Source organism: Ochotona curzoniae, unplaced genomic scaffold (assembly GCF_017591425.1).
Source record: "Ochotona curzoniae isolate NIBS_2020 unplaced genomic scaffold, NIBS_Ocur_1.0 scaffold_2683, whole genome shotgun sequence".
Taxonomy (NCBI): Eukaryota; Metazoa; Chordata; class Mammalia; order Lagomorpha; family Ochotonidae; genus Ochotona; species Ochotona curzoniae.
The window spans coordinates 3552605-3563820 of record NW_024467100.1 but is presented as its reverse complement, the minus strand read 5'-3'; the positions used below and the strand labels follow the sequence as shown (position 1 = coordinate 3563820).

The following is an 11216-nucleotide window of genomic DNA, read 5'->3' as shown; positions in this document are numbered from 1 at the left end:
CTGGGCGAAGCCGTCTGGGACCAAGATGGTTTTCTGGGACCACCCCCCCAATGCAAATTCTGGTCAGCTCCACATGTTGGTGACGGCCTATGATCTCAGGGGCCTTGCCTTTTAAGAGTAGGAAAAAAAAAAACCCTCTAATGATAAGGTCACGTTGTGGCTGTTAAGCAAACAATAAACATTCATTTAATTCTCTTTTGAAGGAAGAAGCGGCCCCGGCTATTTATGAAGCTCTTTCCTCCAAGGAGCACAGTGCAGCTCCCACCAGGCACTTTGTCAGTTCTTGTAACATCCTTTTGTGTCAGGGGACAGCTCTGTGATCTCATTTTGAGAATCCTTTCTGAGACTGTAGACTCTTTGACTACGCATTGCAATCTCTCATTTGCTTTGCGACCTTCTTCATCTGTGTGAGGTATGCACTCCAAGAAACAGCCCAGAACCATGATTTACCCTCTGCTGCACAGCGCAGACTGTCTTGCAAATTACCATTTGCCTTTAGAATATAATAAAATAATGTATCGCTAGGTTAAACACTAAGGTTCCAGAGTCAGAAAATCTTAGTTTCCAATTCTAGTCCTTTACCAGGGTGGCTGTGTGATTCATAATCCATGGCTTTGGATCCATAAGCATCAGCGTGCACACGTTTTAGTGCGAGCACTCAGGTGATGCACAAGTGAAATTGTGTATGTAAATACTGTGTCACCTAATCGGTATGTAAAAAAAGTTGGCTTTTTCCTTTAGTGAGTCAGAGAACTAAGGCTGTTTAGAGTTGTGTTATCTGTTTCAAGAGAGAACCTGAATGTGTCGTTTCTGCACTCTCAGATTAAATATGTGTGCAGGATATGTAGAAGGCATCACTACCTGGTCACAGTAAGAAGCCAAAACCAGGGTCTAGTTTGTCTTAAGAGCTTTGACCTTAGACCTCTTATGAAGTCCATGAATGAACTTTAAAAGCCTGGAAATATTTGGGTTTGTCTTCCACAACAACCGAAGAAAGCCTCAGGAAGTTCAAGTGCTTTACTCAAGATCACACAGCTAGAACATCAGAGGGCAGATTTGATAATCCGCATTTCCCCTGGTTTCCATGCTCTAAACTACTGGAATGAAAAAAAAGAAAAACAGGGAAATGGGCAGTAACTTAACGACAGGGGATCTTAAGAATATTAAATAGCAAAAGCCAGGACTCTGGCTCAAGTTCATTATAATCAGGAAGAGTATCCCAGACAAGAAGCTTACACATTAAACCATTTAGCATTGCGTGTGAGAGTCAGACATTCTTTGAAATCCATTATTATATTTCATTTTCATCAGCATGTAAGGTTGTGTAGCAAACAATAGAGATAGAAAGACTGGAGAGTACCTATATTGGTGCCTGGAACATATTCAATAATTTTTTTTTACATTTTATTATTATTATTATTATCATTTTATGATACAGTTCCATAGGCTCCTGGTATTTCCCTTATCCTCTCCCCACTTTCCTCCCCCCCCCACTTAGTTCCTCTATATCATTACTAAAATATAGTTCTTCATACACAGTCATATGTCCATCCATATTCAATAAATTTACATTTGATAGGCTAATAGTTGCAAAATAGTTGAGCATCATCTGGGCCTTTAAAAGAAGGATGCTTCCACGGCTTACAAACGAGGAGTCCCCTTATATCAAGGTTTGGAGACACTATCAAGGAAGTCAGAAGGATTGTGAAGGACCAGGTGAAGTGATGGGGTGAGAATACAGAGCCCTTCCTCTTTATTTTTCAATAGGGAAGATATTTGTCCTTTCGATGCCATCTCATTTGTCAAGATAAATGTGAAATCAAAAATAAACTCTGCCCTTAATTAATAGCCATATGAAACATGTTCTATTGGAACCAGTATTTATTTAATGATAGAAAAAGCAACATCTAAGTCAGTTAATAAAAATAAGATGCATTGCTTTTTTTTTTATTTTTTTTTTATTTTTTTTTTTATTTTTATTTATTTATTTTTTTTTTTTGGAAAGGCGGATATACAGAGAGGAGAGACAGAGAGGAAGATCTTCCATCCGATGATTCACTCCCCAACGGCCGATACTATGCCGATCCGGAGCCAGGAGCCTCTTCCGGGTCTCCCACGCGGGTGCAGGGTCCCAAAGCTTGGGGCCGTCCTCGACTGCTTTCCCGGGCCACAAGCAGGGAGCTGGAAGGGAAGCGGGGCCGCCGGGATTAGAACCGGCGCCCATATGGGATCCCGGGCGTGCAAGGCGAGGACCTTTAACCACTTGCGCCACGGCGCCGGGCCCGATGCATTGCTTTTTTGTAAAAAGCTTAAGATTTATAAATCTTATGTTTTTGGAATATTTCAATGGACATTTTGCTAAAATTATTAGATCAAAATAAGAAAGGCACAGTGTAAATTAAAGCAAAGATAAAAAATTTGCTATAAATCTATAATCTACCAGCCACTGATAAATTCTATTTTGCCTCCTAAAGAGAGATGCTCATAATCTTCAATTAAATTCCCTTTTTGCCTTAAGATAAAGGGTTACAAAAAGAGTTACTCTGTGAAATGTTAGAAAAGATTGAATGCAACAAGAAGGATATACTTCTTCATCGATCTCTATAATTATGTTCCAAGAGAAGAAAGCACTTCGCATAATGCTAGGAAAGCTTGGGAAGTCCAAAAAAATTTAAAAAAAAAGTGAGTTGAAGAGAGATGTTGGTTACAGGATATAAAATCCTGTTTTATCCAGAAAAATAATTCAAGAATTTTTCTGTACACCAAGGTAACTATAGTTAGTAAGGGTCTATCGTATTCTTGTAAATGGTTAATGGAATAAAACGTTCTCACAACAACCATATATAGTTCTGTGGGTAACACCTACAGAGATGAACTCAGTGGAATGATTCTCTAATATGCTCATATTTCAATTCAGTGCTCTGCATAGGGTAGATATATGCTATTTTTATTTATCATTTAGGAAAATAATTTTTAAATTCTGAATAAACATTTTAAGGAGATTCTGACCTAAATAGGGGCTAAATGAAGAGTTTTATTTAAAGATTTAGAATAGGGAAATCGATCATTCTTCCTCATATTTTCCCAGATCCCAGGAAAAAGTTATGAAGAACAGCGATAGTTTTTTTTTTTCTTTTCTCACCAAGTAATTTTTGCTTGCACAATTCAGAGAATTTTTTTTTCCCTAGAATATACAGAAGTCAGAGTGACAGTTGTTCTGTGGTTACAGTGTTCTGAATCCTGTGACAAAACTGTCAAACTCGCTGACGCGGGGTTGCCCACTAGTTAATCAGAAGGCATATATGCAATACATTGCCACTTCCAGAAGTCACTCCTTCTCCAGGTCATCAAGAACTTTCTCACTCCTTGTGTGCAGGCAGTGGACAATGCATGGCCCGGGTGTTGCAAAGTTGCAAGGATCAACGTCTTAGATTGTTCCAGTGAGCCTGTCATGATTCTAAAAGGGTTTGTCATTGGTAGGTTATAATTAAATGCCCAGATAGCCCTTTTCATGATGTAGCACCAATTCCTCAGTTTTGTCTGTAATTGGAACTGAAAGATACACAGGTCGCATCTTTATTCGTACTTTCAGTGATCATGTGTTGTATAAGAAGAAAATTTAATACCAGTTGGTTATTTAGCAGTATAACATGAATCTCGCCCTGTACTTGGTCCCTCCCTCAGCAGTCTAAAGGGAATCTAGCTGGTGGATTTATTCATCTCGCAACTGCAGTTTATCATTGCTTGGTGATCTCTAAATCCACTTTTAATTCAGTCTTGTGTCTCAGAGGGCGTGGTCACTTGCCTGCAGTGTCCTCCCACAGAAGAATGAGCAAAAGCAGCTTGCTCAGCCCTGGTGGCACGGGATATCTTGGCTTTGATGGTCAGGCATTTTTTTAGGGGCAAACGTGAAGGAACTCAAAGATTAAAAAAAGGAAAACCATTTTAAATCCCCTCTCATATTCCTGATGACATTTAAACTCAAAATGCAGAGGCAGCAGAATTTCATCTCGATCTTCATTTCTGAGAAAATGAAATATTGTTGCATGGACATTTAAATTCCCAGGATTCTTATGAGCAGCATGTCAGAGGACTGTGTATTGAGCTCATTTCAAAAAGTTCATGAAGAATGGAGTTAAAACTCTAAAATTTTAAAAAAAAATGTCTATGTTTTCCATAGTTGTTCTGAAGTTCATATTTATGAGATTAGTAAAATATAGTAGATCTCAGTCCACAGTTTTGGCGTTAAATTCATCCCATTGAATTCCTTCTATTCGCAATGTCTTACCAGAAATTTATACTCATTTTTTCCTGTTGACTATCGCATTTGGCATTTATGATGATCACTGCATGTTCATTTATATTGGTATGTTTATTAAAAGCAAGAACCATTCGGACAAATTTTGACTAGCTTTCTCAACATTCTGCACTTTTGTAAGACTGTTGAATATTATAATGTTGTATGCTTTTCTAGAGGTTTCTCTCTGCACTGTTGGATGAAAGATGAATAAATCTTCTCCAAATCAATTTCTTATTTATTGTTCAGTAATTGGAAAATAAATATATTAGTCACAGTGTTTACCTCTAATTGTTTTACATCACAGTAATAAAGAATTTATTTCATAATTCAAACTACTTACTGAGCATCTACTAGTTCTAGATATTTTGCTAAGATTAAAATGATGAGATCTGACATTGTCCTTATGTTTATAAAACAAAGGAGGAATGAGGATTAGAGATAAACAAATTACTAAATGTTATGACAAGAGTAAAAAAGATCCATTTTCACCTAGAGGAAATTTTCATATGAAAGTGTCATCTAGTGCCCAGCATGGTAGCCTAGCAGCTAAAGTCCTCACCTAGCTTATGCTGGGATAGCATATTGGCTCTGGTTCATGTCCTGGTCACTCCACTTCCCATCCAGCTTCCTGCTTGAGACCTGGGAAAGCAGCGGAGGATGGCCCAAGGTTTTGAAACCCTGAACCTGCATGGGAGACTCCAAAGAAGCTCCTGGCAACTGGCTTCAGATTGGCTCAGCTCTGGCTGTTGTGGCCACTTAAGGAGTGAACCAGTAGGGGAAGATCTTTCTGTGTCTCCATTTGTTGATTTGACTTTCAATTAAAAATTAATCTGTTTTTTTAAAGTGTCATCTAAGATTAAAATAAAAAAAATGGGCTAGAAAGGGTGACAAAAAGAAGGAGGAAGCGTTAATTGGAGAAGGTGTGAGAAAAGGGACTAGGAATGTGTTTAGGCGTGGGGTCATTAATAGCAAAATCCCTAAGAGGGAGTAAGGGTGTTCAGGAAGGCCAGATCCCAGAGCACGAGGAGACAGTGGAAATCTACGACACTGGACAAGAAATCCAACGACAAATGATGGAATGCCCTTCTACCATACCTTGCCCCAACAGCCTTAGGGATCACAGAGTTTTAAGAAAGGAAATGACATGACCCGCTTTACAATTTAAAATAATTATTTGAAAGGCCAGTCATGTCAGAGAAATGAAAGCCTGGACTAGGAAGCATCGTTGGGAAAGGAAAAAGGGACAGAATCCAAGGAATATATGAAAGGTACAATTACAAAAACTTAGTAATCATACCTGTGTTGAGAATGGTACCCACGTTAGTTGTTTAGCTGTCTGGCCAGTTCATGCCAAGTGGTCCTCAAAGCGAGACACGCAGGATGGAAGTTTTCGGGTCAGAATATAAAATAGATGAAAGGTTAGGAAAGGCAGAGAAACAATTTGGGTGCAATGCTGTAAATGTCTAGAACAAAAGCAGAGAAAGATGGTAAGGAATACGTTTCATGTCACGTCTAAAAAATCTGGATGCATTTATTTGGAGAAAGTCTCTCAGGTAAACTATGATGGAGTATCAGAAGCTGGGAGCAGCATGCTAGGGCCAGGAGTGTGAAGGAGTGGACGTTTCCTTCTTAAGATGAAAAGAATGGAAGAGAAGTGGCTGGGGGCATCAGGCTTGTGCACACCCATACATCATAACCAAATAAGCAATGTGGAAGTTTTCCCCATAGGAAGCCGTATTGTATCAGTCACCTGCTGAATAGCCTCCATAGTGTTGAGGAGTGAAGGTCAAATCTCGCCTGCCATCTTCCACTTGCTCTGGCTCTGTGCTGTCCCGTGGCAGTGCTCTCTCCTCTTGGGGTCCCACAGAAAAACCTTCCAAGATTTTGGACTTACTCCATTACTCAAGGTTCTATTCAATGCTGACCCAATTATTGTTACTCTATTTAAGGGTATTACTTAGAATCTCATCTACCTACAACGTTTTTTCATTTTCTTTCCCTGATATGTTTCTCTCCATGATATCACTTTCTAATATGCCACAGGATTTACATATCTTGTTTGCTACTTATCTGTTTACTAGGATTTTGATTTTATGGAAACAAGGTGTTTTTATTATGCCTTACATTTGTTCAAATATATACCCCGATGACTAATATAATGTCCAGAATATGGAAATTCTCCAATATTTGTTACATACATAAATGTATAAATTGGGAATATGTTTTGCGTATGGGCCACTCTAGTCATTTTGTGGAAACCATTTCCTTTTAACAATTATTCTTAAAAGTCAAGTTTCCAAGGGACTGGCATTGTTGTGTAGCGGATAAAGGTGTCACGTGCAGAACTGGCATTCCATATGGGTCTGGTTCAAGTCAGGGTTGCTGTACCTCTGATCCAGTGTCCTGCTAATGTGGCTGAGAAAGTAGCAGAGGATGGACAACATGCCTAGACCCCTGCACCCCCATGGGAGACCCAGAAGAAGCTTCTGACTACAGCTTTTGAACCTTTGAACCTGCCCAGCTCTGGTTGTTGCAGCTATTTGGATAATAAACTAGTGCATGTAACATTCTCTCTCTCTCTCTCTCTCTCTCTCCTGCCCATCCTCTCTTCTCTTCCTCCTCTCTGATTGCCTTTCCCTTCCTCTGTGTATTCTGATTTTCAAGTAAATAAATCCATTTTTAGGTTGTGATTGCAGGAAACAAATAGTAATATTCCAACAGTACTTTCAAGGCAATGAAGGTGATGGTCTTCACTAGAGCTGCGCAAGGCAATTATCTGAGAAGCTTTAAAATATAACAACTATTTAGAACCCACTCCTAGAAATTCCGACTTAATTGGTTGGACCATGACCCAGGCCAAAGGATTATTAAACTGCACTTTGATGTCTTCATTGGTTCTGAAGCGCTGTCAGCTTGGAGATAATTCTGCAGCAAACGGGGACGAAATTCAGTACAACATTCTCCTAGCACTCCTCCCTTCTCCCGCACAGAAAGACACTCTGATGTTTTCATTCTTGCCAATCTTCTTTCTGTAGTAAAATTCATATATTTAAAATCAGTGGATCATCTTTTGCATCCCTTTGTGTCTGTGTGCAATCAACGAATATCATTATTTCAGTCTGCACGGTGCACTCATCTATTGCCATTTTTATTATTCCAGTTCACCACCATGATATTGCTGCCTGGATTATCACACAACCAGCTAACTGATCTGCACCACCCCCCTCTTATTTTATTTATTTATTCAACCCAATCCTTCACCACATCCAGTCCCAATTCTAAGTTCATTCTAAAATAGTATTTCCACCATGTATCTTTCCTGGTAGATCTTCTCCCTTAGCCTGGAGTTCAGACTTTCTACAACCTGTGCATAATCTGCCACTTTAGGGCATTCTGTTAATGCGTCTGAAAACTTTCACCTCGAGTTAAACCTGGTACAGTCATTATCCAAGCATGGCACACTCATTCTTCCTCTGCACTTTTGACATGTTTCTCATGTCTAAGATCATCTCTATTCTCTCTTTTTTACAATTCCAACCCATTCATTAAAGCCAGCTCAGCTCCTCAACATAGCCTCCTCCGATAATGCCAAAGTATAATCTTCTCATGAACTCACAGCAATTATTGTTTATACCATTCATTTTGTACTTAAGGTTAAACCCCTCCGTGAAGTTTCTTTAAATTTATGCTGCAATTTGATGTCTCATTTTCCCAAATAGCTTCTAAGCTGTCAGTGCAAGGATAAAACACAGTTCCTATAAAGTTCCTTGAATGTAATAAGTGTTTGAATTTATTATTGAAAGGAATGAATAAATGCATGAATAACGACCAGGTCTTAACATATTACAGTGATAACATGTCTTATTTTGATCCTGACGCAAGGGTCCATCTTCATCATCCTAGCCATTCCCTGTTCCTGGGATCTTTGCAGGTTTTCCGTGTTTCCCAGATGTAGTACCAGAGTGCTTCATCCAGACAGTTGAGCACACACAGGAAGACAGAAGATAATGCAGCAGAGCACACGACTTTTTCCTTAAATTTCAATGTCAATTCACATCAGCTCTAATTGCACCAGTCCTCCCACGCTTCCATTTATTTTTTTTTTCTCTTGAAAGCACTAATTGTTTGACTTTTCCCTTTCTGTGTTGTTGTTTTCTGAAACTCCATTACCTTGCCATTTATTTCTCTACAATCTGCTTTTTCTACTTCTCAGTTTCTGGCCGAGGCTTTCCCTTCCTTTTCAAGAAGTAGCCAGAAAGTGGGGCAGCTAACAATCTACGCAGGATAAGCGGTGGACGCTGTGGGAAGGAAAGGATCCCTTCCCGTGGTGCTCCCCTGGTGGGAGAAATGCCATAATCAAGGCTTTTTACATAAAAAATGTGACACATTACTGTGCTCGACAAATGTTTGCTTCTACTTTTTTTTTTTTAACAATTTATTTATTTTTGGAAATGCAGATGGACAGAGAGAATGAGATCCAGAGAAAAAGATCTTCCAGAGTGGACTAGTTTGGAGCCAGAAGCCAGGAGATTCTTTCAGGTCTCCCGCATAGGTGCAGGGGTACGGAATCTTGGGTTATCCTCCACTGCTTTCCCAGGCCACAAGCAGAGAGCTAGATGGGAAATGGAGTAGCCTGGACACAAACTAGCACTCATATGGAATCCTGGCACGTGCAAGGAATTAACCATTGAGCCTTTACCCTATTTTATTTACTTGTTTAATGAATAAGTTTTATGAATTAAAAGTAAATATATATATATATAGTTTGCTAAAACTAGTTTCATGTTTCAATTTTGGTTTAATATGAGTCAGGGTTCCCAAGTAGATGGATGCAAGCATGTGATTGCTACCCACAAAACAAGCAAAAAATGACCCTGCATTTGAAGACAGTGTCCTGAGCACGTTGCCATCTTGTGTCCTACCTGAAGGTCAACATTCTCTTTGTTTAAAATAAAGCATGTTTCTGAAGGGGAGCACCGCGTTCCCAAATGATGAATCATTGTTATTTCCTGAAAACATGTGCAACAACCTCCTCCAAGAATTGTGAAGGAGTCAGGGAAACATACACCAGAGATTTTTTCAAAAACATTTCTTGGACCCGGGGTGGAAGCCTAGTGGCTAAAACCCTTGCCTTGCATGCACCAGGATCCCACGTGGGCGCCGGTTCATATGCCAGATCCCATCCAGGTCCCTGCGAGTGGTCTGGGAAAACAGTTGAGGCTGGCACAAAACCTTGGGACCCTATGGGAGATCCAGAAGAAGCAACTGGCCTCTGGCTTCAGATCGACGCAGCTCCTACCGTGGCACTTGGAGAGTAAATCAGTGGATGGAAGATCTTCCTCTCTGTCTCTCCTCCTCTCTATATATGACTGTGCAATAAAAATAAATGTTTTTGAAAAGTCTTAATTCAATTATTTATTTTTAAATTTCTGATTAATGTGTAATAGTTGTTCAGCCTTACATGGAACTGTGCAATGTTCCAACACAAAAATACAACACACGTAGACCAAATGAGAAAGTTATCGCTTCTCGGCCTTTTGGCTAAGATCAAGTGTAGTATCCAAATGAGAAAGTTAGCATCTTTATTCATTTTTGAGATAACATATTTTCACCTATATTATAGGTAAAGACATAATGCTTCACAAAATAAAGAGATCAACAAATAAAAAAGAAAAAAGACTAATTGATCAGGAGAAGAGACAGGGGCTTGTCTGCAACAACTAAATGCAATCATGTGCAGCGTCACTTACAGAGTACATTTTAGAATGGGCACAAACTCATTGAAACTACATTAGCATATAATTATTAACAAGTTGACAAAGATCTAAAATGATTTGGACTGAACATTGTATTTGCAAGAAAACAGTTCCCACCCTTCTCCCCTTCTTTGGTTCACTCTGATGGCTTCAGTTGATGGGAAACAGGTAACTCCACAGTGAACGGAAGAGCTGTAAAATTTAGCTTTATAAAGTGTGGCTTTTCTTTGGATTGAGTCCATTTCTGTGCCAGGTACTCATGTGAGCATATGGTGAAGTTAGCTCAGAAAAGATGTAAACACTTAGGCTTGTTAATTAGCAAAGTCTTTCCCAGCACACACATACTATGTGCAGTGGAGTTGTTGAGTTGTGCTAAGGGCAGCCTGGGGCATGTCTCCAGACCTGGCCTCCTGTCCCAGCCTGAATCTGCTTCCCTGATCCTCAGCACTTGGACTAGGATAGTTTTTCTTTTCTTCTTCTTCTTTTTTTTTTTTTTTAGGATTTATTTATAATTGGAAAGGCAGATATACAGAAAGGAAGCCAGAAGCCAGGAGCTCTTCCTGGTCTCCCATGCGGGTGCAGGGTCCTATGGCTTTGGGCCGAGCTCAACTGCTTTGCCAGGCCACAGGGAGAGAGCTGGATGGGAAGTGGGCAGCTGGGATTAGAACCAGTGCCCATATGGGATCCCGGCGCGTGCAAGGCAAGGACTTTAACCACTATACTATCGTGCTGTGGCCCAACTAGGATAGTACTAAGGGGCTACTGACCACTAGCATTTTACCTTTGTCATCAGCAGGCTGTATATAATATTAGGAAGTTTCTGTGTCACAGCATGAAACATATTGTACCTGTGAATGTGATCTCTTTCACTTATTTTGTAGGTGAAAAAAAGCAGTCATCTTTGTTTTACATGTAGCATATGATAGCACTTACCATATTATGGATTTATACATACATATTATAATACATCTAAATTAAATTGAATTTGCCAAATACGGCCTTTTTTTGTAGAAAGATCACAGAAGTATATGGAATAAGATTTTTTTGTTTTGGTTCTTCCACCTGCTGGATTACTTCTTCGCATGTTCAACCTGCCGAGTGCCCTTTCAGTGAGCAGCAGTTGACTATGTGTCTGCTGCTGGACTCAGAGAACACGCCTC

At 39.7% G+C, this 11216-nt stretch overlaps 1 pseudogene; it reads left to right on the top strand.

The window, feature by feature from the left end:
• Positions 1 to 9821: 9821 nt before the first annotated feature.
• On the top strand, positions 9822 to 9906 carry LOC121171696 (annotated as a pseudogene).
• The last annotated feature ends 1310 nt before the right edge of the window (positions 9907 to 11216 follow it).